This window comes from Balaenoptera musculus, chromosome 4 (assembly GCF_009873245.2).
Source record: "Balaenoptera musculus isolate JJ_BM4_2016_0621 chromosome 4, mBalMus1.pri.v3, whole genome shotgun sequence".
Lineage (NCBI taxonomy): Eukaryota > Metazoa > Chordata > Mammalia > Artiodactyla > Balaenopteridae > Balaenoptera > Balaenoptera musculus.
The window spans coordinates 117,833,088-117,855,172 of NC_045788.1; the positions used below are offsets into that span (position 1 = coordinate 117,833,088).

Consider the following 22,085-nt stretch of genomic DNA (forward strand, 5'->3'; position numbering starts at 1 on the left):
TATGCAAGTAATAAAAAAAACAATATATTCTGCACATCCATGAATTTTGAGTCAAAGTTAGAACCGTAGATCATTTTTTGTCCTCCATCTTCCTTATCCTAAACCTCATCAATGTTCTTAAATACGATTCCCATAATAACAATGAGTTCAAATGGCCTCTCTGAGAAAAGATCCCTTGCCTTAGTAGTAAGGTAGAAGGCAGGTTGTATTAAAGTATTTCAGAGCAGTCGTTGCTTCCTTTAACTTAATACATCATTTGATATACATCCAGATCTATCTTAGTTATTTTTTAAGTTAACGGAACAAAACTCGAATAACATATAAAAATAATTGATCTAGGAAGACCATACTTGCATTGCTTGCTCAAATTAAATATAAAACAGACTGAAAAATTTACTTTGTAAATAGTTTAGCCATAGTCAGAGTCTCATTTAGGGATGTTTTAGTATTGATGAATGGAAGTTTAGAATAAGAACAGACCTTAAACCCATGTCTATGACAGACATAGTTGAACTGATTGATTACATCTTCTTTCAAATAAATATTGATTTAATCAAGTTTGGATTCCCATTGGCCCAACGATGATCTTGACAGAAGCCTGGGCACTTGAAACTGGCTCACCCCTGTCTGGATATAAATATTTTAAATGCCTGGACATTTATAATTATTATTTTTCTTCAAACCTTTATTCTTGATTTTCTAACTCGCTTGATTAATGTTTTTATGCCTTCTGTAAAGTTACGTGTGTGTCTGTCTCTGTATGTAATAAACAGAGATAGCATGGAATAGGAAAAAGAAAGTTGTATTTGCATCTGTTGTTTCTGATTCACAGAGCTGGGAGTGAGGTGCTTAATGCAGGCAGTCCACAGAGCTAAGATATCAGTAGGCAGTTTGCTGTAAGCACATGTTCAATTATTAAAACAGTCGACATTTTATGTCTGATAGCCATAGCAAGGTCACAACATTAATTTATCCAGAGTATTGTGGGCAACTGTCTAGAAAAAAAAAATAGCATAAAGGACTCTGATGATGCTGGAGAGAGAAAGAAAAAAAAAAAAGATGGATCTGAGCAAAGAGACTTTAAGAGACGACCAGTTTAATACACACACGTAGAACAGGAAGGGTGAAGTCAGCAGGCTTCTCACTGTTACCAACAATAAGTATTTTAAGCTATGCTATGCATGCATTAATTTCTGTTACAGTTTTTCATTAAACTCTAAGCTTGAACACTATTCTGGAATCTTTGGTTTCTGAAATCTAATTTCATATTTCATTTGTTGCTTCAGTGCTCAGTGATTCTTTGCTCTTTCCTCTCCGTCCCTTTCTTCCCCTTCTCCACCTTTCCCCTCCCTCTTCCTATTTTCTTTTCTTCCTCTGCCTCGTATTCTTTTCCTTCCTCCCTTTCTCTCGCCAGTGAGAGTGTGTACTTAATACCATGCTTCCTCTGGATGCCCACTTCTTTATTTATTTGCTTTTTTTTGTTTTTGCACTTGAGTTTTTCCTTTTCTTTCCTTTCTCTTTCAAATCAGGAGCCTGTAGGAGTTGATGATAGAAATACGTAGCCTACTGCAGATGCTTCTTTCTCTTTATGGGTTGTGTGATGTTTTCTTTGGAACCTCTGCAAATGATTGTCCTTCACGTTTGTTGCCACAGTTCTGTTGCCAAACTGCTACCTTAGTTGGTCCTGCGGTGCCGCAGTGCATGCTGGGATCTGTCTGTGTCGGTACACCGAAATTTCTCCAGCACCAGACAGCATTAGAGTTGGCTTGAGAATAGTCGTACTTTCCTTTGTATGTATTTCTTGTATGCTGCAGAGTCACTGATGGCTAGCTCTGTCTGGCAAGTAATTCAGAAATATCGCTCGTGTAGAAAGGAAAGGTAGGCAGTTTACCACGTTCTATCATTAAAGGGAACAATTGAAGAACAAAGGAACTGGAAAAATACGTATATACTGCTTTTTATATTATGAAACACTGTAGTACAAACACGACTGTGTTCAGCCAAAATTTTACTTCCTTTTGTAACAATGCACATAGTAGACTGTTTTCACATATGTACACAAATCCATGTTTTACGTAAACATATATTTAATTATAATATTTATAGCCTGCAAACATTTCTTAGTCTCAAAGACTTTCACATATTCGCCAACATGGCTATTTATTATTATTTTTAAGAGTTCTTAAATCGAAAAAGTAAAAAATATACTAATATCCTGTTGGTTGATTTCATTCCAGCAAGTTAGAATTTCAACACAGTTTAAGTCATATCGATGATTCAGATCCTGGCAGGTCTTGTAATTCCTGTGAAATGAGAGCACAGCTAATACAAATATTAAGCAATTATTTTTATTAAAATCAGGTTTTTTTTCATTATTCAATAGAAATGATTGATCTATACAGAGCCACCGAACTCATCTGTCTCTTGGGCTGCTTGGGGGCTTCATATAAAAGTGCAAAGGCTCTTTTTGCTCTTTCATCAGCCGGGGAGGGGGAGGATGGGGGGGAGGGAATGAAGGCATAGAATAAAGTCTAGGACTGCTAAAGAATTGCTGGCATTATTTTTCTATCACGTGTGAGCCTGGCTGCCTGCTTCTTGAGGTAGTGAACCCAGGGTGAGACTGTGTCGGAGCCTGTTTCCACAACTGTATTTGGATATCTGTGTTATTGATCGGGGGGGAAAGGGGTGGGTATCCAAGTGTGAGGGGAGGGGAGGACCAACTGACTACTGGCTCACTGAAGCACAAGACAGCTTCTTCCGGAAAGATGTCAAACAACTGAGACATAGCCACAGAGGAAGTAGAAAGGTGGAAAAATAAGGAGACCCTGGAAGAAATGAAGGCTTTGGGGGCTTTTCCTTTTCACTCCTTTTCTTTCTTTCTTTTTTTTTTTCTTCTCTCATCTGACCTGCAAAGGCTAGAGTGACAGCGTCATGCAAATACTGCAGTCCCGCAGGTCTGGGAGAGGGTGGATGCTAGACTGTGAGTTAATGTTAATGATGAGCGCAGTGAAAATACCAGCCGCTGCCACCCCCTGCACACAGAAGCGCTCTGAGTCAGCATCAGATGCTTTGCCTCGCCTCTCGCTGGGTGTCTGTATGCCTGTGCGCGCGCGTGCTCGCTCGGGCATCCGTGTCTAGCCGAGGGGAGGGGGTGGCGTGTGAGTGCGTGGAGGGTAAAAGCCAGTCAGTCAGTGAGAAGCAAAGGTACGTTGGAGAGCAACTAAAATCTGACTGATTTCCATCTTTGGAGCATCAGATGTATTCCCTAAGGAGGATGGGTCTCCGTGATGGGGGTGGTATAATTATGTTAATGTCATATTTATGGAGGGGTGAGATTTTTCATTCTAATAATTGGTTGAATGCTATGGTCAAAAATTGTAAAGCCATATTCAGTTTTAACGAAAAGCATGGACTTATATCTAAGGACTGTTTTATTTTTTGCTTTTTGTGAGTGCTGCTTTTTTGTTTTATTTTTTTTAACTATTTACTATTTTAAGCCATAACTGATTCAGTATGGAAAATCAAACGATAAACAGAAAGAGATCTTATATAATGATGCATTACATCATGGAGCAGAATATTTAAAGTCTTAACAAGGCAAAGTAAAGATCTGGACAGAGGGTCGGGGGTGGTGGTTGGAAAGGGGTGTGGTACTAGGGTGGAGGAGGGGGCCAGTTAGCAAATATTTTGTTCAGTATAGCTTTCCTTGCAGCTTACTTGGAAATGGATGATTCACCTGTTCTACAGGAAAACATTCTAATTCTTTCCGTTTTTGTTTTTTCCTCCTCTTTTCCCTTTTAAGATCAACCACTTCAGAAGAACCAGATTCCACTTCTGTGGCCAGGACTTTTATGTTATGGCTGGTCCGATTGTTTTACCCTGCGTTCTATGCTACTAAACCTTGGATCATTCCTAAAGTACAAATTCTGTTCTCGAACCACAAACAAGGCTAAAAGATCGGAGGAAATTCAGTGAATATGGAGGATTGGGATTGTGTATTTTCAAAAGTATTGAGCTTTATAATGCAATTGTTTAAAAGTAGAGTCTCTTTTTTTCTTATGTTGCCAGCATTTTAAGTTACGTGTTTATTAAGTGGCATTGCTCAAATAGCTACAGAGTATGCATGGAAATATCGGCCGTCTGAATAGTTTGGAGATTCAAAGAGAAATAGCAAGCTTCAGAGGTATTAAATTATGACATGCAAAAAAGTTTTTGTTTTATTCTTAACTGCAACAGTGTATATTTAAATTAGAGTTAAAGTGTTGTATGTCCTGGGCCCACCTTACAAGTTGTGCTGTATAGATGTGTAATGGGAAGCAAAATTTCAATTAGGGTCCCATTAACTGGCATATAATCCTTCTTTAATGTAACAGAGGTTATGGTGTTGCTGTACAAATCTGCTAGAAACAGATTTTAACCCATTTTTCGTCTCTTTCTTGGATCTGATGGAATGACTCTTAACTGTACATTATCTGCATTGTTTCATACATTCTTCATTATTTTAAAGCCTGAAATTAGTCTCTAAATGGTTGTCATGAATATTCAGCTCATCCTAACTTTATATACCATAGATATATTTCTGCATATGTATTTTAATTAGTATTTAGAGGAAAAAGTTAACTGAACCCAACTGTAATTTCTAAACTAGCCTTATTACTGGAAGAAGAATTCTACCGCATCAAACCAGACTTTTCCTAGTCCCTGAGACCCTAACTTGTGAGGTATTTTAGTAACATCACAAGTCAGGCTCTTGGGACCTAGGCGGAGGGGAACCAGCAGCTTTGGACCTTATTGATTGTCTACAGTTACCATCAGAACAAAAGAACATACATAGATTCTGCCTAGGAGAAATGAACAGTGCTCTTCTTTATAATCAGCAATGTTTTCACCATGACCCACCCCCCAAAATACTATTTTCAGAAACTGTACTCTAAAGTGATGACAGAGTGCACAGAAATAGCATTTGTATTATAACAACATATATATAAAAGCAATATAAGATATCTGTGTAAGAAGCAAAATTAAATACAAGTGTTTTTAAAATGCTTCTTTTGGTGTATTTAAGGTGGCTAGCCTAAGAGAATAACTCCTTAGTTAATAATGAAGAGAGTGGTTTATATTTGTAACTTTTTTCATATGCATAGAAATATATACATTAGCTACTTAAATAAATCCTTCATGTTTTCACACAACTATGGCTGAGAATATGTATTGTATAGCTATAATCATGCTTGAGGCCTAGAAATAAAATCATTTGCCATCTTCTTTATTTGACCCTATTAGATTTTATACTGATTTAAGAAGAATGCTGCATTATACTTAGTATTTATTGCCAGAGTTTTCTTTAGTCTTTTTAACCAGACAACATGCTTTATATGTCTTATTATAAGACATTATCTTGTTATAAGAGTTCGAGTTATCATAATTAGCAGAAATATAATACCTTTTAATTTTTGCATTTTACTTGGCATATATCATGGACATATGTGAGATAAATTAGTAAACACCACCTATGAAGTCCGGCTGCTCTAGTTCATCTATCAACTGAATCTGAACTGCAGACTTTTATGAGAATTTTAGTTTTATATGAGGTAACTATTTCAACTATATCATGTCACATTTTAATATTAGCCATTGCCATATCAAATGTGCTTTTTTGAGAGCAGAATTATACATTAAATCTATTTTTAAATTTTACAATATTGTTGCAGATAATAAGATTCAAAATGGAGATGAGAGATTTTCCATAATAGAAGAAACAAAATGATTTCATTCTTTAAACTCTATTGCTTTACAGGGGTACTATAAATTATATATATCTTCACATTTTTAAAATAAATTTCTGAGTGTATTTTAGAATACTGTAATAGAGTCTTTGTTCACCTTTTTATTGGACTTGTTAGAATTACTTATGATTTGAAGTATCACAGAATACAAATCATCCATGAGTTATATTTCCTAAAAAATTGATGTTACAATATCATAAACATGTTCCTCATCTATGAAGGCACATAGAATGTGTTTAAGCATATATCCACCCTGTATCTATTCAGATTCTTTACTTATATCACCTGTTTCATTTATTTAGAATCTCTGAAATTTTAAGTGTGTGTATGTGTGTGTGTATAAACAAATGTTTTAAAACTTCAAATGAGTGGATATAATATAAACTGTAAAGTTTTGGGTAGTATTTATTTTTTACTTCTTTTAACCTTATTCTCATTGTAATCAAGCATTTTTAAAAGCATAAGTTTCTCAATACAAAGAACTCTATGTATGTGTATCTACAAGTACACAGAAACTTGATTATATTTAATAGCCACATTTACACAGCAGATCAGAAACCACCTCTTATATAAAACAATATCACATACAGGTATATGTTTACAGACACCTGTATGTATAAGATGTTCCATCAATTTAGTTCCAAAATAATGTAAGGGATAGATGTTTGTTGGCTATAGTGATATCAAATATAACTATTTCAAATGCAAGATTTTTTTATGTCATCATATTTATGAACCACAATATATATTAACTTCGGTTTCATAGTCGGAAGATACCAAAGCTAGATTTAAAATGCAATTGTGTTTATTTTCCCCAAAAACATATATAAAATATATATTTTTTACTAATCGTCATGCATTCTCTGAACCCTCTGTATGTAACCTTCCGATCTATGAACTATCTTTTCTGAGCGCGTCATTGATAAAGCTTTTCTCTTACTCCATAAAGGTGAGTAGAGCTATAAGTGGGTAACTTTGTTTATATAAATTACTTTATGCTGTATATGGATAGATGGATGCCACTTTTTTCTGCATTTCTATCTTAGCTGTCACAGGATATTGTTTGGGGGCTGTATAATATGATTTGGAAAATCAGATCATGCTAAGCTTAAAATAAAGGAAGGATCTACAACAAAGAGCAAGAAAATGATGTGTTGCATACAAAAAAAAAGCAGTGATATTAACAATTCGATGGCTTCATGGTTAGGAGACCAGCCTGAGCCAGACGCATATATTAAAGGCTGTCTGCTGCCGATGCGAGCTTGCTCAATGCGGTGGAAATGAGGAATCACCTCCTCTCTGACACCAGCTTATTTTTACATTTTAATTCTGAAATAGAGAATCACTGTTTTACATAAATATACTAACCCCTGCTTGATTATTTTCCTTTCTCACATTGTTTGCTAATTTACTGTGAACTTCAAGTTCTATTTTTTTAAATATCATCACTCACCTTAAACATCTATCAAATACCAATGAAGTAGTAGTTTTTCTTTTGTCTCTTTTATATTGCTCTGTTAATATTGTTATACTCATGCTTGTAACTTTTAATCTCTGTAAGGAAAACAGCAGTTTTTCAAAATGACATTTTTTAAAGCCATTTAAGGTCCATCAAGGAAGCCACTGCTGGAATTTTGCCAAATCTAAATATGATTATATTTCATTTCAGTGTTCATGGGGTCAATATCTTTCTGAGTATAGAAGTCTTTAACACTTTAGTGTTCCAGTGAAGCTGCAGATGAGGTGTAGAGATACTCTCAAGTCATTTAAGCATTAGGCTACATAAATAATGTCAAGGAAGAGGTATAGGTATCTCAGGGGAATTACAGTACAGGTTAATTACTAATGAAATTACAAAAGGTATATACTATGTTAAATTCCTTACGTTCAAATGGACATGCTGGTACATGTGCCTGGCCTTGGTTTAATTCACCTGATAAATATTTAAATGGTTTTGCAAGTTGTCATGTTTGGATGAGGTTTGAGAAAAGCAGTACATAAAGGGTTAGCTAACGCCCGAATTTTCTTGCCATTTACACATGCAGAGCATAGCCTACATTTCGGAAGGCAGCGAATGCAGGCATCGTTTTGATTACTTGGATTCTTTTGTTAAATTTCTCACTAGACATTTAACTTAGCACTCAGGTCCCACTGATCCTTTAGTGACTGTATTTGGAAAAGGAAAACAAAGTTCCTAACATAGAGAAGTTTTCAAATATCCTGAACGTTTCTAAGCATTTGAAAAACAGACTTGTTAGTGCAGCTTTGCAAATACATAGTTAGTATGTAGAAACTTAGGTGCTATCATTATCTGTCTTCTCCATCTCTGTATTTAGTTTTTTTATCTATCAGTGACCAGCTATACTCTGAGGCATTATATGTATATATATTAATATACGTTAACATATGTACTTAATATATATCAACATATACACATGAATATATAAATTAATATGTATTAATATATACATTTTATATATTTACATATTCTATATATATATATATCTCTTAGTTTTTTTAAACCCTTGGTAAAAATAGTATGAAAAGTGAGACTTCGTCATAAACTTATCCACAACATTTTTTCAATGAATTAGCTTCTATTTTCATTGAATGTTGCTTTTTCCCCAGCTTTATCAGATGGAGTGTATTACTAGCCAATAATATTAACTTGTATGTAATGTCTTACTTGTGGAAGTTTGAAAGCAGATAGAACTTTTTTCTTTTTTAAACATCTTTATTGGAGTATAATTGCTTTACAATGGTGTGTTAGTTTCTGCTTTATAACAAAGTGAATCAGCTATACATATACATATATCCCCATCTCTCCTCCCTCTTGCGTCTCCCTCCCACCCTCCCTATCCCACCCCTCTAGGTGGTCACAAAGCACCAAGCTGATCTCCCTGTGTTATGCGGCTGCTTCCCACTAGCTATCTATTTTACATTTGGTAGTGTATATATAAGTCCATGCCAGTCTCTCACTTCATCCCAGCTTACCCTTCCCCCTCCCCATGTCCTCAAGTCCATTCTCTACATCTGTGTCTTTATTCCTGTCAAAAGCAGGTAGAACTTGAAGGTAATTGAGATTAAGTGAATTTGAGATTAAATAGTGTTATATAATCAATCAGCTGATTCCATGCATATTTTATGAAGAATTTAAAAGTGAAAAATTTTCATATGGTGAAATAAATTTTTCCTTGTATCTGATGTAAGAAATGTGATTTTAAGTGTGTTACTTTAATAATTAATTCCTGAACAAATAAAAACTAGCATAAAAATAATCATGGGCTATATCTGTTAGGTCAACGAAATAAGAATCATAACTCCTAGGTTTCATCTCGGCCTTTTAAGGTTTCTGGGGTGCTTTGGGTTCTTTTATGTAGGTGGATTTAACCATTCCCCTTTTCTAAGAAGTTTCTTCCTCTCTGTTGGTAGGTGTCTGACGATTTGTGAGCACCAAATGGCTATTCTGTGGAGTCATCTCTCCTTGCCTTTGAATTAGCTTTCCCTTGGCCATGAGTCAACATCAATATTTTATACATCCAAATTGGTAGGTCTTTCTTGAAATTCTTCTATGTATTTTTCTGGACATATAAGTGAATTGTGAGAAATTAAATGTACTTTGTTATTTATGGTCTTTCCAGTTTTCAGACATCTTCACTAAGAGATTTGGGTGATGTTGAAATGTTAGCCAATGGGAGCACTTGGTTTTGTAGGATTTAAAAATGTAATGTCTTTCTCATGGTAGACTTCCTATTCTTAGCCGTGAGGGGGGAACCGGTATGTGGCTAAGTTATTACTCTGTTAAACCTCACACTGAAAACCCAGACCATGCATTTATAAACCTTGGGGAGGATTCTACATTAGACAACATATTTTGTTGGGGGGGTTACACCACAGTTGGTTCCCTTCACTTCTCTCTCTTCCTGACACCCCCTCCACCCAACATGGAGCCTTTTCAACTTCTTCAAAGAAGTGGGGGAAAAAAGTAGACTCTTTATTAATGGCAGAAAACAAACTGGCTGCTGGACTTCAGAGACAGCCTTCTAATAATAAAGCAGAGTAGGCACTGCGACAAAGAATTCTTGAATGTACTAAATATATAGGGAAGCCTATTTAAATTCACCAGAGGGGCTTAGAGGGCAAGCAGCAGAAAGTTTAGAATTCAATTCAAGCCATGCCAGAAACTGAAAATGTACCTTAAAAAGAATTTCTGAAACAATTGTTCAAAGACATGTCAACTTTTAGGGTTCTTTCTAGAATAATGAAATTTGTACTTTAATTTCTGTGGTGAATTTTTAAATTAAAAAGGAAAAGTGATTAACAGGATATCAAAGGAACTGTGTCTTATGTTTAAAGAAAATGTGTTTTCTTTCCGTAGGGTGTGCTCTAGTGAGGTCCACCAAGTACACTGACGAAGATCGCCCAAATATATACATACATGTGACAAAGAGATGATGTATTTTTTTCAGCACTTAGATGCATCATAATGGAAACTCTCTTCCTACTTTGGAAGAAAGATACTCAACTTGTATGTTCTCTCTAGTTCCTTTCCTCCCATTGAATTTTATGACATATTATTTTAAATAAATGTAATGAAGTCATTCTGAAAGAGTAAATTGCTAATAAATAATAGGACTATGTGTTGCTAAATTTGAGAGATAAATAAGATGATCCCTACCTTATCTCTTATTGACTTTAGAAAATGCTCTTACACTTTATAAGACGTGCATCTATAAGAACTACCACATCTATAAGAATGTATATTTTATTAGTCTTAATGTTGAGATAAAGAACTGCTTATAAAGTTTATTTAAAGGCCTTTATGACTTTGACTCAGGGAGGAAATTTCTAGTGGGCTTTTTCTTAATGTCTTCTTGTAGAATTAACATAGATATTAGAAAAAGATCGTCATTCTTTGTCTCAGGGATTACAAGTTGTAAAGAGGATGGAAACTTGGTCTCACTAGTGACACATCTTTGTTGCCATTGAGGAAAGATTCTACTTGAGAATGAAACCCACGTGAAATTCACCAATTCATAAATACAACTTATTACCACAAAATAAACTGTTGAATCATTCACTCATCCATTCACTCATAAATGTAAATTTAACATAAAAACAGAACTCAATGAATTAAGGCTGCATAAACACATGGGACCACTATGGCCGATTAAGATGTGACCATTTAACAAAATTTGATTGACTTTAAAATGAAATGTCAGATATGTGAATATTAGTTATAGATGTTAACTATTTAATGATAAAAAGTAGTTGTTGCCTTCTATAAGTTAGATGAAGCCTGATTCATAATTTACCAAACAACTGTACTGATTTCCACTTAAGTTTTAATGACATTTTAATATCAAGGACTTCAGACGACTTAATGATTGATCAATGAAATAATCCAAGTAAATTCCTTAGCTCAGTGCCTAACACCAAGAAAGTACTCAATGAATATTAGCTTATTTCTTCCTGTTTGGATTTTAGTATTTGCTTTTGCTAAACAGACTATTTATTTCATCACCCAAATTTACTGGGTATACACTGTCTCAAAGGTGAGATGCAGACACCATTAGGAAATCATTTCAGCTCCAGGGAACTCACAAATCACTTATTATAAACATCTTTATCAAGGGTTTTCTGAGTGTCAGCTATAGGAAATAAAAAGAGGAAATCTGCTCTTAAATAGCTTATGGTCTACAAAAGATATCTTTCACTTGTCCGACACTTTTTATCGTTTTTGTGTGCCTTAGCCTTTCATAAGTTCTGTAATTTGGAAGTTTTATTCTTTTTTATATTTTATAGATTAACATTTTATGTGGTTTGTCCTATTTTCTAGTTGTATATGCGATAACTTATCTCTATATTTGAGTTGCTTTGGACAAGATATGGGATACTATTAGGATTTTTCACTGCCGAGATTCTGGTCATGTTATTCCCTATACTATGCAAAGGTCTGGTGATTAAGACCCATAGATAGACCATGAAAATATTAATAACTGTGGTTTATAAAAATGGCACTTCCAGAATAATTGGACCAAAATGCAGTATTTACATATGATTTCATTCCATCTAAAAAAAAAAAGCCATCATTTAATTTCTTTTTTTTTTTAACATCTTTATTGGAGTATAATTGCTTTACAGTAGTGTGTTAGTTTCTGCTTTATAACAAAGTGAATCAGCTATACGTATATCCTCATATCTCCTCCCTCTTGCGTCTCCCTCCCACCCTCCCTATCCCACCCCTCTAGGTGGTCACAAAGCACCGAGCTGATCTCCCTGTGCTATGTGGCTGCTTCCCACTAGCTATCTATTTTACATTTGGTAGTGTATATATGTCCATGCCACTCTCTCACTTCGTCCCAGCTTACCCTTCCCCCTCCCCATGTCCTCAAGTCCATTCTCTGTGTCTGTGTCTTTATTCCTGTCCTGCCCCTAGGTTCTTCAGAACCATTTTTTTTTTTTAGATTCCATATATATGTGTTAGCCTATGGTATTTGTTTTTCTCTTTCTGACTTACTTCACTCTGTATGACAGACTCTAGGTCCATCCACCTCAGTGGATAACTCAGTTATCCAAGTAACTCAGTTTTGTTTCTTTTTATGGCTGAGTAATATTCCATTGTATATATGTGTCACATCTTCTTTATCCATTCATCTGTCGATGGACACTTCGGTTGTAAAAAAGCCATCATTTAATTTCTTAAAAAAAAAGTTAAATTGAATATAATGATATTGATCATGCAGAGTTTCATAAAGCAGCAATTACAATAATTAGTCAAAAGATCCAAACATTCTAATTGGGCTATTCTCTGGGAGTTAATAAAATATGCCGAATAAACTTGGACTTTTTAGACTTTTGCATCATAAATGCTACCATTGAACTTGAATAGTGAAGCAGAAATAGAAGACCAAAATTCTAATACCACTTTTACCACTAGTTATCTTTTGGGACTGAACCACTCTCCTTTTCACTTTTAAAATTTACAACTGATTTATAAAATTAAAATGTAGGGAAAGATGATTTTAAAGTGATTTTCAGGTAAAAAAACCAGTGTATCATTAGATAGTTGGATATTTTTCCATCCCACAGGGGACTTTCTGAGTCAAGTTAGGAAAGACCTAGCATTAGTTTAGATCACTACATTAATCAGATTCTTTCAGTAGCAAAAGATCAAATCTCAGCTCCAACTAGTTGCAACAAAAAAGGAAGCTGTATGTACATCATCATCTCCTCCTCCTCCCCCTCCTCCCCCTCCTCTTCCCCCTCCCCCTCGTCCTCCCCTCCTCATCCTTCTCCCCTCCCCCTCCCCTCCTCCCCCTCCTCCCCTTCTCCTCCTCCTCTTCCTCCTCCTCGTTCTCCTCTTTCTCTTCCTCCTTCACTTGCTTCTCCTTTCCTCCTCCACCTGATTCTCTCTCCCTTTCCCTCTCAATCTGTCTCTCTCTCTCTCTTGCTCTCTTTTTCTCTATCTATCTCCAATGTGTTGACTTCATTCTCAGGCAGTTGACCTCATTCTCACATTCTCTCTGTCTGATAGCCAAGATGACCATTGGGAACTCTAGACATGCATCATACATCATTCCTAGAGCTTGTGACTCCAGGAGGAAAAAATAAAAAGGTTCTCTTCATCCCTACATCAATTTAATTTCCCTGAAAGGCTTGATTGGCTCTGTTTTGGAGTCACTTCTCTGTGCATTTGAGAGTTACTCAGATTGGACAGCTTGCGTAGGGAGGCGGTACAAGAGTCACCTAGCTAGATTAATGTCAATGGCAGAAGGTGAAAGAAATTCAGAGGAAAAACTGTAACAGGGCTTCCAACAAGCACTACATATTTCTAAAGTGCTTAGCATAATAGTATGTTATAGGCTTCGGTCACATATGTTTATCTTGGTAAACTTAGTGGAGCTGGTCAACATATAGGCAATATTAAGTTTTTTAGCCCAAATGTGTTCTGTACAGCTTTGTAACTATAAAACATCTGCAGCAGCAAATCTCAATCTTGAGTATCATGGAGATTAATTACATTTTATTAGCATTTTTCATGATCATTTAATATTTGGCATACATCAGGAAGTCAATATTTGGACTCATTTAGGAATTTGTCATTTTAAAAATGATTTAGGATTATTAAAAATGGGAGATTGGTATAAAAGGGATGGTGATTATATTTTGTAATCTGGTGTCTATCTCAGCCACCATATGTTTAGGCCATTCTGTTACAGCAAATTTTATATCCTTTCCACTTTTACCTCTAATATTATAATATTAGGGAGCTTTATGTTGCTGATTCTTGAAGGTATTTTATTTTGGTTTATGAGTTGGTTTCTTCCTCTTTTACTGTCTTTAAAGATACATATATATGTATATGTATGTGTATCTATATAAAACATTCTAATTGTATAAAATCAATACAATGGCTATAATTTTATACAGATATATTTGTATATATAGTTATATATGCCTTCATATAATACACATATATATAACTACATCTTTACATAAGTATAACCATTATGTGATTTTATATAATTTGAATGTCAGATCCTTATCCTTTTCAGCACTATTTTTTATCATGGTATGACCTGGACAATTTTAAACATTTTACTACCACGAACTACTATTTAGGGATCTTCTTCAATGAGAAAAAGATTAATTTGCTATGAATAATGATTCTCATGCAAAACATTTTGGGTTTTTGTGATGCAGGTGAGCAATGCTATAAATATAATTTAGGAAGTTTGAAAATTGATTTTAACATTCACAAGTTTTCTTCCTAATTAATCAAATTACAAAAGTATGCTGTGGTTTCCAGTATATTAAAATAAGTTGTCATATTTGGAATATTTATTTATGCTCCGTGTTTCTAAATGTCTGAAATATAGATTGCCGTAAATAATGTTTATTATTTATTCTGTGGAAGTATGATACCTACTTCCTCCCACAATTCTTGTTTATTTCCCACTAAGTAAATCTTCCAGATTGTATTTTATCTTTATCTTATCAAGATACAGAAAAAAAGGTTAAGGTTTTAGTTAAACCTTGCTGATTGGTTAAGAAAAGGACGGTTGTCATCGGCAGCCTTTCCAGACACTGGACTGTGGCTCCAGACAGTCAGCTGGTACTACCGCTTTGTCTCAACTATAAATCAGTCTTGTAATGGCCAAGGCTGACACGCTGACATTTTCAAGAAGAGTAGAAGACCTGATTTGACTGGAAATCAATTTATTTCACAAATCTTTGGTTGCTACTCTGAGCCTTTTCTTCTTGTGTCTTCTTGAGACTTATTTGGGATTTTTTTCATGATCATCAGAGGATTATTTGAGTTGTTATATATTTTTTAGCTGTAAAAACCATATTCTTACTTCCTTATTCAATCTCAAGGTGAAAACTTGATTTTTTAAATTTTATATAAGAAAAATAATCACCGATAAGCCAGATTTTATTTTAACCACGATGTATTGATAGTTTAAAAATGTGGCAGTAACAACAATTGCCATTAGTTTTGCAGAATTTTTGTAAAGTGTTCTGTGATTTAAAAATATAAGCTGTGTCCCCTGCATTGGCAGGCAGATTCTTAACCACTGTGCCACCAGGGTTTGAGCCCTTGTCCTGGAAGATCCCACGTGCCGCGGAGCAACTAAGCCATTGTGCCACAGCTACTGAGCCTGTGCTCTAGAGCCCGCAAGCCACAAGTACGGAGTCTGCATGCCACAACTACTGAAGCCCTCGCGCCTAGAGCCCGTGCTCCACAACAAGAGAAGCCACTACAATAAGAAGCCCACGAACGGCAACCAAGAGTAGCCCCCGCTCACCACAACTAGAGTAATCCCATGTGCAGCAATGAAGACCCAACACAGCCAAAAATAAATTAATTAATTAATTTAAAAAAAAAACAAGCTGTGTACACACATACCCAGATTAACCTTTGATTATCTAATAATACATAATGTCATTTATGGAGTGATTTTGAACTTCAATTATAAGAGGGTCTCAAGCCTAGAATGCTCTGAAAAGTATTTGATTTATACTTTTATATTCTTGCACATAAAAAGTAGGTTTAAGGATTATAAAGTCAGTGAGGAATAGCATGCATTTAATTGTATTACATGGGTCAAGCATTAAATTCTGCCTCAATATTTTTGACCGAGTGGCATAGAAAAAATTCCACATTTGACTAGTGTGAAAAGTAGTTCTATATAGATCTTTTAGGAACTTGGCATTGAATGTTAAAACATTTTTTTAAAATTAATTATGCTGTTATGTCTTCCACCTTTAGGAGAACACTGCAATTTCTTTAAAACCACAGAGGGGGAGAAACTTGTACTTCCTTAGTACTTTTGCTTGCTCCTCCAACAAGATTGATTTAAACTCAATGAAACCTTAGATCTTTTAAACACAATTATTAATTGAGAATCTGAGCATCACCCCTCTCTCTTGTCAAGTATGGAAAACTTACCACAATGCCTGGCAGTGATTTCTCTTTATCATCTTCATTATTAGTCATCAATTCTGTCCCAAATCTCACTTCTAAACAAGAATATTCTTTGATTGCTAAATTCATTATTTTGTAATGCTTCATGAACAAGTACAGTTGTAGACAGTTGAGGAGACTTTCAACCCTTAAATCTTTTTATCCACCCTTCTACTCATCCATCCATTCATTCATAATCTATACAAAACAAGACCCTACGCTAAGTATGTGTAAAATACAAAATGAGATTAGAATTCCTTCTTCACAAGATATTATGTTCTTATGCGAAAATAAGAAAAACTAAAAAAAAAAAGTTATCAAGTCAGAATGTGACAGATCCAGAAGGAATATATAAACACAATGTTTTGGGTTTGGAGAGGAAGTATTTATGTTGGTTGTTGAGAATCAAGGAAGATTCCCTAGAGGAGGCTGTGTTTAGCTAGTCTGTGATAGATAGGATTTCTGGAGGAAATAATGGCTGGATTTCGGGAAGAATATGCTGCATGTGCAAATGTGTAGATGCAAGAAAGATGGGCTGTGGTTGGCATTCAATTTTGTTGGAAGATTTGGTGCATTTTTATAAAATGCCTATTGAAGTGTAAGCTGAAGTCAGTTTAAGGAGGCCCCACAATGGTCACAGGGGCTCTTCTGGTAATTGTGTAGTTTTACAGTGTGGCAGGCACTGGGAATCCTTTAAAGATTTGGGGGAAGATGCAAGATTAATCCAAAGTCAGTGTAACTTAAGACCTCAACCCAAGGGACATAACAGAACTACTCAGAAAGACTTATGAAGATACACCATTCTTCCTACCCTGTACTTTCTGACTCAGTATGTTAGAAGTCGAGCCCATGCAGTTGCATTTTGTAAAAGCTCCTAGATGATTAACACCCCAATTGATAAAGAGTTGGGTAGAGAATGTTAAACTGTGAAGAATCAGGGATAATTAGACATAGGAAGAAACAAAAAAGGAGATCTAAACCAAGGATTCCTAATCTGAGGTCTCATGTTCCCATGAGATTATAAGATTATGTGAAATATTTTGAGTGGATATTCATTTTTTTTGGGAAAACAATCCTAGTGTTTATAAGACTCTGAATGGAGACTAAAATCACTCCAAAATTAAGAACCACTAGGAATACTTAGTGTGAAAAGGAGAAGGTAAATATGAGAAATCATGACTATATAATTAAGACAATTTCATAACCTAGTATATTGCATGGGGATAAAAATTATGGCAGGTAAGAAAGGAGTAGAAAGTGACAATAAATTTTTCCTCCTTTTGACACTAGAAGAATGAGAATGATGATAATCCTTCTGTGAATCAGCATCAGATCCCCCCTGGCTCCTATTTCAGTTAATAGAACTTTGATACCATGCATGTTGGATTCATGGTGTGAATGTGACTCCCAAAGGTAAGATATCAAACAAGTAATGAAAATTTTGGAGGTGATTACACAGCTTTGAAAATCATTTTTATGGAAAGCTGGTCAGGAATCTAGGCTTCTTCTATCCTGTTTCTCTCTTTGACTGACTTTCATTTCTCAGGTAATCTCAAAATGACCATTGAAGCTACACCATGTTGTTTTTTGGTCAGTAGGAATAAGAAGAGAAAAATAAGGACACTACACTTTCTTTTAAAGAAAATTTCTGGAATTCTTATACATACCTTCCCCCATGCCCTTAGAACTTAGTCAGCAGGTACACAAAGCTTTTGGGAAATGGGTGCATGGAAATGTGGACTTTCTTCTGAGTAGTCATTCATCCAGGTAAAAATCAGAGGAAAGAGAGGAGAATAGATAGTGCAGAAAACTAGCAATCTCTGTCATAGTATCTCACTAATAATTTTTAAGCATTCAATAACTAATGAACAAAACCATAATATAGAGACATTTTATCTCAACCTTCAGCCTAAATAAATATGTTGATTGGAAATAGGTAGAAATTTCTTTGTAATGTATTTATGATAACATATCTCATTTCAAACTCCTGTCTTCCTCAAGTGCTTCATATCCTGAAAAATCCTGGAATTCTTCTGTATGCAACTGGAAAGATAACATTACTGATTAAAAATAGAGTAACTACAAATGGAGTAACCTACCTATCCAATGTTATTAAACCTACTAGTCTCAATCCATCTTAAGCTAATTCAAGATATTTTCACATTAGTCCAAAGACAACTAGCTTATTTACAAAATAAATTAAACTTTTCCTGCACAATAACAAGTGTTCATTTTATAAAATTAGAAATTCCAGGCAAATAGAAAAAATATATATATATGTATGTATGTATACATACATATATTAATCTCATCACTCAGAAAATAACTCCTGTTATCATATAGTATATAATCATACTTCTCTCTCTCCCTCTTTGTCTCTCTCTCGCTCATTCACACACACACATACACTGAATATCTTCATAAGTATTTGTAACTTGCTTTTTAATTGTTAAAAACCAAATGAACACTTCCCCACATATTATCATTTTAGCATATGCTCATTATGTTATTGTTTGAGTATAATACAGTTTATTTAACTTGTGCATTCATAGGTGTAAACTGAGTTTCTTTCCATCCTTTTTTTCCCAGTATAAATAGTATTCTGATGATAAATACACATTTATATAATTATTCCATTGATATATTAATTGGGACAGATGATAATGGCCTGAATAAAGGTGGTGGCAGTGGAAGAGGAGAGACAAGGAGGGAACAGAGAAGTGTTTAGAAGATAGAATTGGCAGAACCAAGTGATTAACTGCATGTGGAATGATATCTGGAAATGTTTAACCAAAGTTATTACTTTCCCAATTTATGTTTGTTGCTTTATTTTTCTACACTTATTTGATCAATGGCATATACTTCTTTAGTAGAAGGGCAAACACAGTCAAGGACAGAGTCAACAGAAGATTTAAAGTGCTTAGTAGATTATTTTTTAAACTTTACAGCAAGTACAATAAGCTCAAAATGAACTGTTCTGATTTGGAAGAGCTAGGCTCTTGGAGAGGGAAATGGTTTTATTTTTCATTCTTAAAGGGCTTGGTTAGAAGTATTAACCTGATGCTAGAGATCTGGATCATAGAATTTATAAAAGTTAACCCTACACAAGAGAAGGGTTCAGGATATGAGTTAGAAGTAGTTGGAAGTGGGTGACAGATTCCTGTTGGATGAGTATAAAGACATAAGGGCCAGAGGGATTCTGAGCCCTGCCACCTTGAACCCTCCTGGGGTCGGGGGGCAGCTTTGTAGATGCTTATAAGAATGGCAGCAGGGGAGAACTAGAGGGAGTCTGAACTAGCATCCCAGCCCTCTCACCCTAAACCCATCACCTTCTCCCAAGAAAGCCCTTCAGCAGGGCACGGGAGAGATCTGGAGAAGTTTCCTTGTCTTCAAGAGGCATCAGGGAGATAGCTGAAAACAGATGGAGGATGCTGTGGAGTTTCAGAAGATCCACAACAACAGCTAGAACCAAGGAAAGAGGTTTACTCAGCAAGCTGGGCTCGTTGAGAGCAGCATTATATAAATAGTTTCACTGCTGAGGGAAGAATTTCATGAATTTTGCAAGGGTGAAAGACCAACACCCAAAAAAGACACATTAACAGAGGTTAGTGAGGACCAGAAAACAGAGGGTAGCCTTAGTGGGGAGAAAGTAAAAATCAGAGATGTGAAATGCCACCTTTATTACATACAAAATTCTCATATATTCTAGAATATTCTAGTCCATTATAAAATGGTAAATTCAATAATGATAACTATATTTCTAGATTTTCTTTTCCATTCCCTTTCTAGTGAGTGAATTAAGAACCTTTGGAAATTGGAACCTTTTTCATGTAGTTTATCCAAGGTTTAGCATAGGATGTAGTCTTTTTCAAGTTTCTTTCACGACTTTGTTTTTTCTTATTTTGTCTTGGTCCTTGTCAGATAGGCTCGTTCATTTATTCACTCAATCAACAAACACATTGAGTACCTTCCATATTGCAAGCAGATTATTCTAATCTGTAAATTTAGTTTTAAAGTGTAAACTTAGTTTCAGCTACAGTTTATTTTATTCTATTTGTTTAGTGTTAATTGAACATACCCATTCCTTTGTGCTGGATGGAGCATGTGCTTCACAAAATTCTTACCTGTGGGTGGACATTAGGATTACAGTTAAAAAGAAACAAAAGTGCACAAAAGCACACTTACCCACAAAAATATAGGGAATGTTGATGATGCTAAAGAAAATATGCCATGGAATAGTTGAGAATGTGCTATGTAAAATCATGGCACATCTCTTCAAAATCATTGGCTAAAAGAACATCATGAGAAAAACAGTATTATTTCTTTGTTAGTCCTTCCAATATCCTTCCTGGCAATTCAGGTGGAACAGAATCCAGTGAAATCTGGTGGTTTGCATCATTATTAAGCTCATATCTGCAAGCTAATCATGTGTGATAAGATTAAAATGTAAAAGCATTTGAATCAATAGCTCTTTCAGATGCTATTCTGATAAAATTGCTTCATTTTCTTTTCCAACTAATTAATTCATGTAAGTGGAAAAATTAAGAGAAAAACTTATTCATATTATGAGGAACAGGATCCAAACAGTTTATTGGACTATATTGTTGGCATCTTTGCAACCCATAAAGAACTCTTTAATAATCAGGTCTCAGAAACATCTGTCTTCGGAAGGGGTATACACTCTTACTTCTATTTACTTGAAAAGGAATTAACCTAAGGTCAGGAGCAGAGGTTAGGTTACTTCTACCTGGAAGTTAATCAGAAAATTCATTTTGCCCTTTGATGTTGCTTGTCTGCACACTTCAACCCCACTACTACCACCTTTATCTTCTTAAAATCCTAAAGCTCCCTTTCATGCATTGTGGCAGTGTAAAGGAATTTAAAGTTATGGATTTCTATATTTATGTAATTATATACTGAAAATATAATAGGATAGGGTAAAATGTTTTTAAAAGATGTGACACCTTAAAGGAGATTCACAGACATCATAGGTGACTCTAATATACTGGCAAATTTCAAGCTACGTTCTTAGTCATATTTCTGCTAGAAGAAACCTACTTTCTATTTTGTGTTTTCTGATTTGCATTACTGCAAAGTTATTCATGCATATGAAAAGGATATTATTCATCTCCAGATCCCTTCCTCTCCGTATTCCAAACCCAGTGTGTTTATGAGTTATACATAAACACTGCTATATCTGTATATTTATGCATGTATATCTATGTGATTCAAATTTGGTATCACAACTGGATAGTGAACCCAAGTGATAACATTATGTACTAGACGTGTCTTATTACATCATTAATGACATATCAAAATTGTCAAATATGTTGAAATCCAATAATTGTAACTGACAAGCTTTAGCATGATTTGTCTCCATTGGGAAAGATTGAAAGAGAGAGAGAAAAGAATGTACTTCTGTATTCCCCCTCTAAGTGCATATGACTATATGGTAAGCTCTTATTCTGCAAATATTTTTAGTGAGATGCTGTTTTCACTGTATTCATGGTAACTGGCCAGTGAAGGTTATGTGTGTGTAAGCCTTATCATCTCCTAAATTCAGAAATCCAGTGCTGTTCCAGAAAGAACTACAAAGTTAAACTGGCAAGAAGAAAAATGACCAACCTGGCAGGGTTTATCTCCCTCTAATGTATGATTCTTCTTAACTCAATATTCTAGGAAATTTTCACCTGAAAGTTTAGAGTTCACAGAGAAAAATTATTTCTCTTCTACTCTCTAGTTCTATTTCTACCCCTTAGAAAAGCAAATAGTATTGCTTAACTCCAAAAAGTTTTCTCTCAAAAATATCTTGGCATTTGGCAATAGGA

General features: G+C 35.0%; 1 long non-coding RNA gene across 2 annotated transcripts in view; it reads left to right on the top strand.

The window, feature by feature from the left end:
• Window positions 1-10,322, top strand: part of LOC118894947 — a 370,967-nt gene extending 360,645 nt beyond the window's left edge. For both annotated transcript variants that reach the window (XR_005019794.1, XR_005019795.1), the window contains 3 exons: window positions 3,803-3,917; window positions 9,219-9,333; window positions 10,165-10,322. This is a non-coding gene — a long non-coding RNA (uncharacterized LOC118894947). The remainder of the gene's footprint in view (window positions 1-3,802; window positions 3,918-9,218; window positions 9,334-10,164) is intronic.
• The last annotated feature ends 11,763 nt before the right edge of the window (window positions 10,323-22,085 follow it).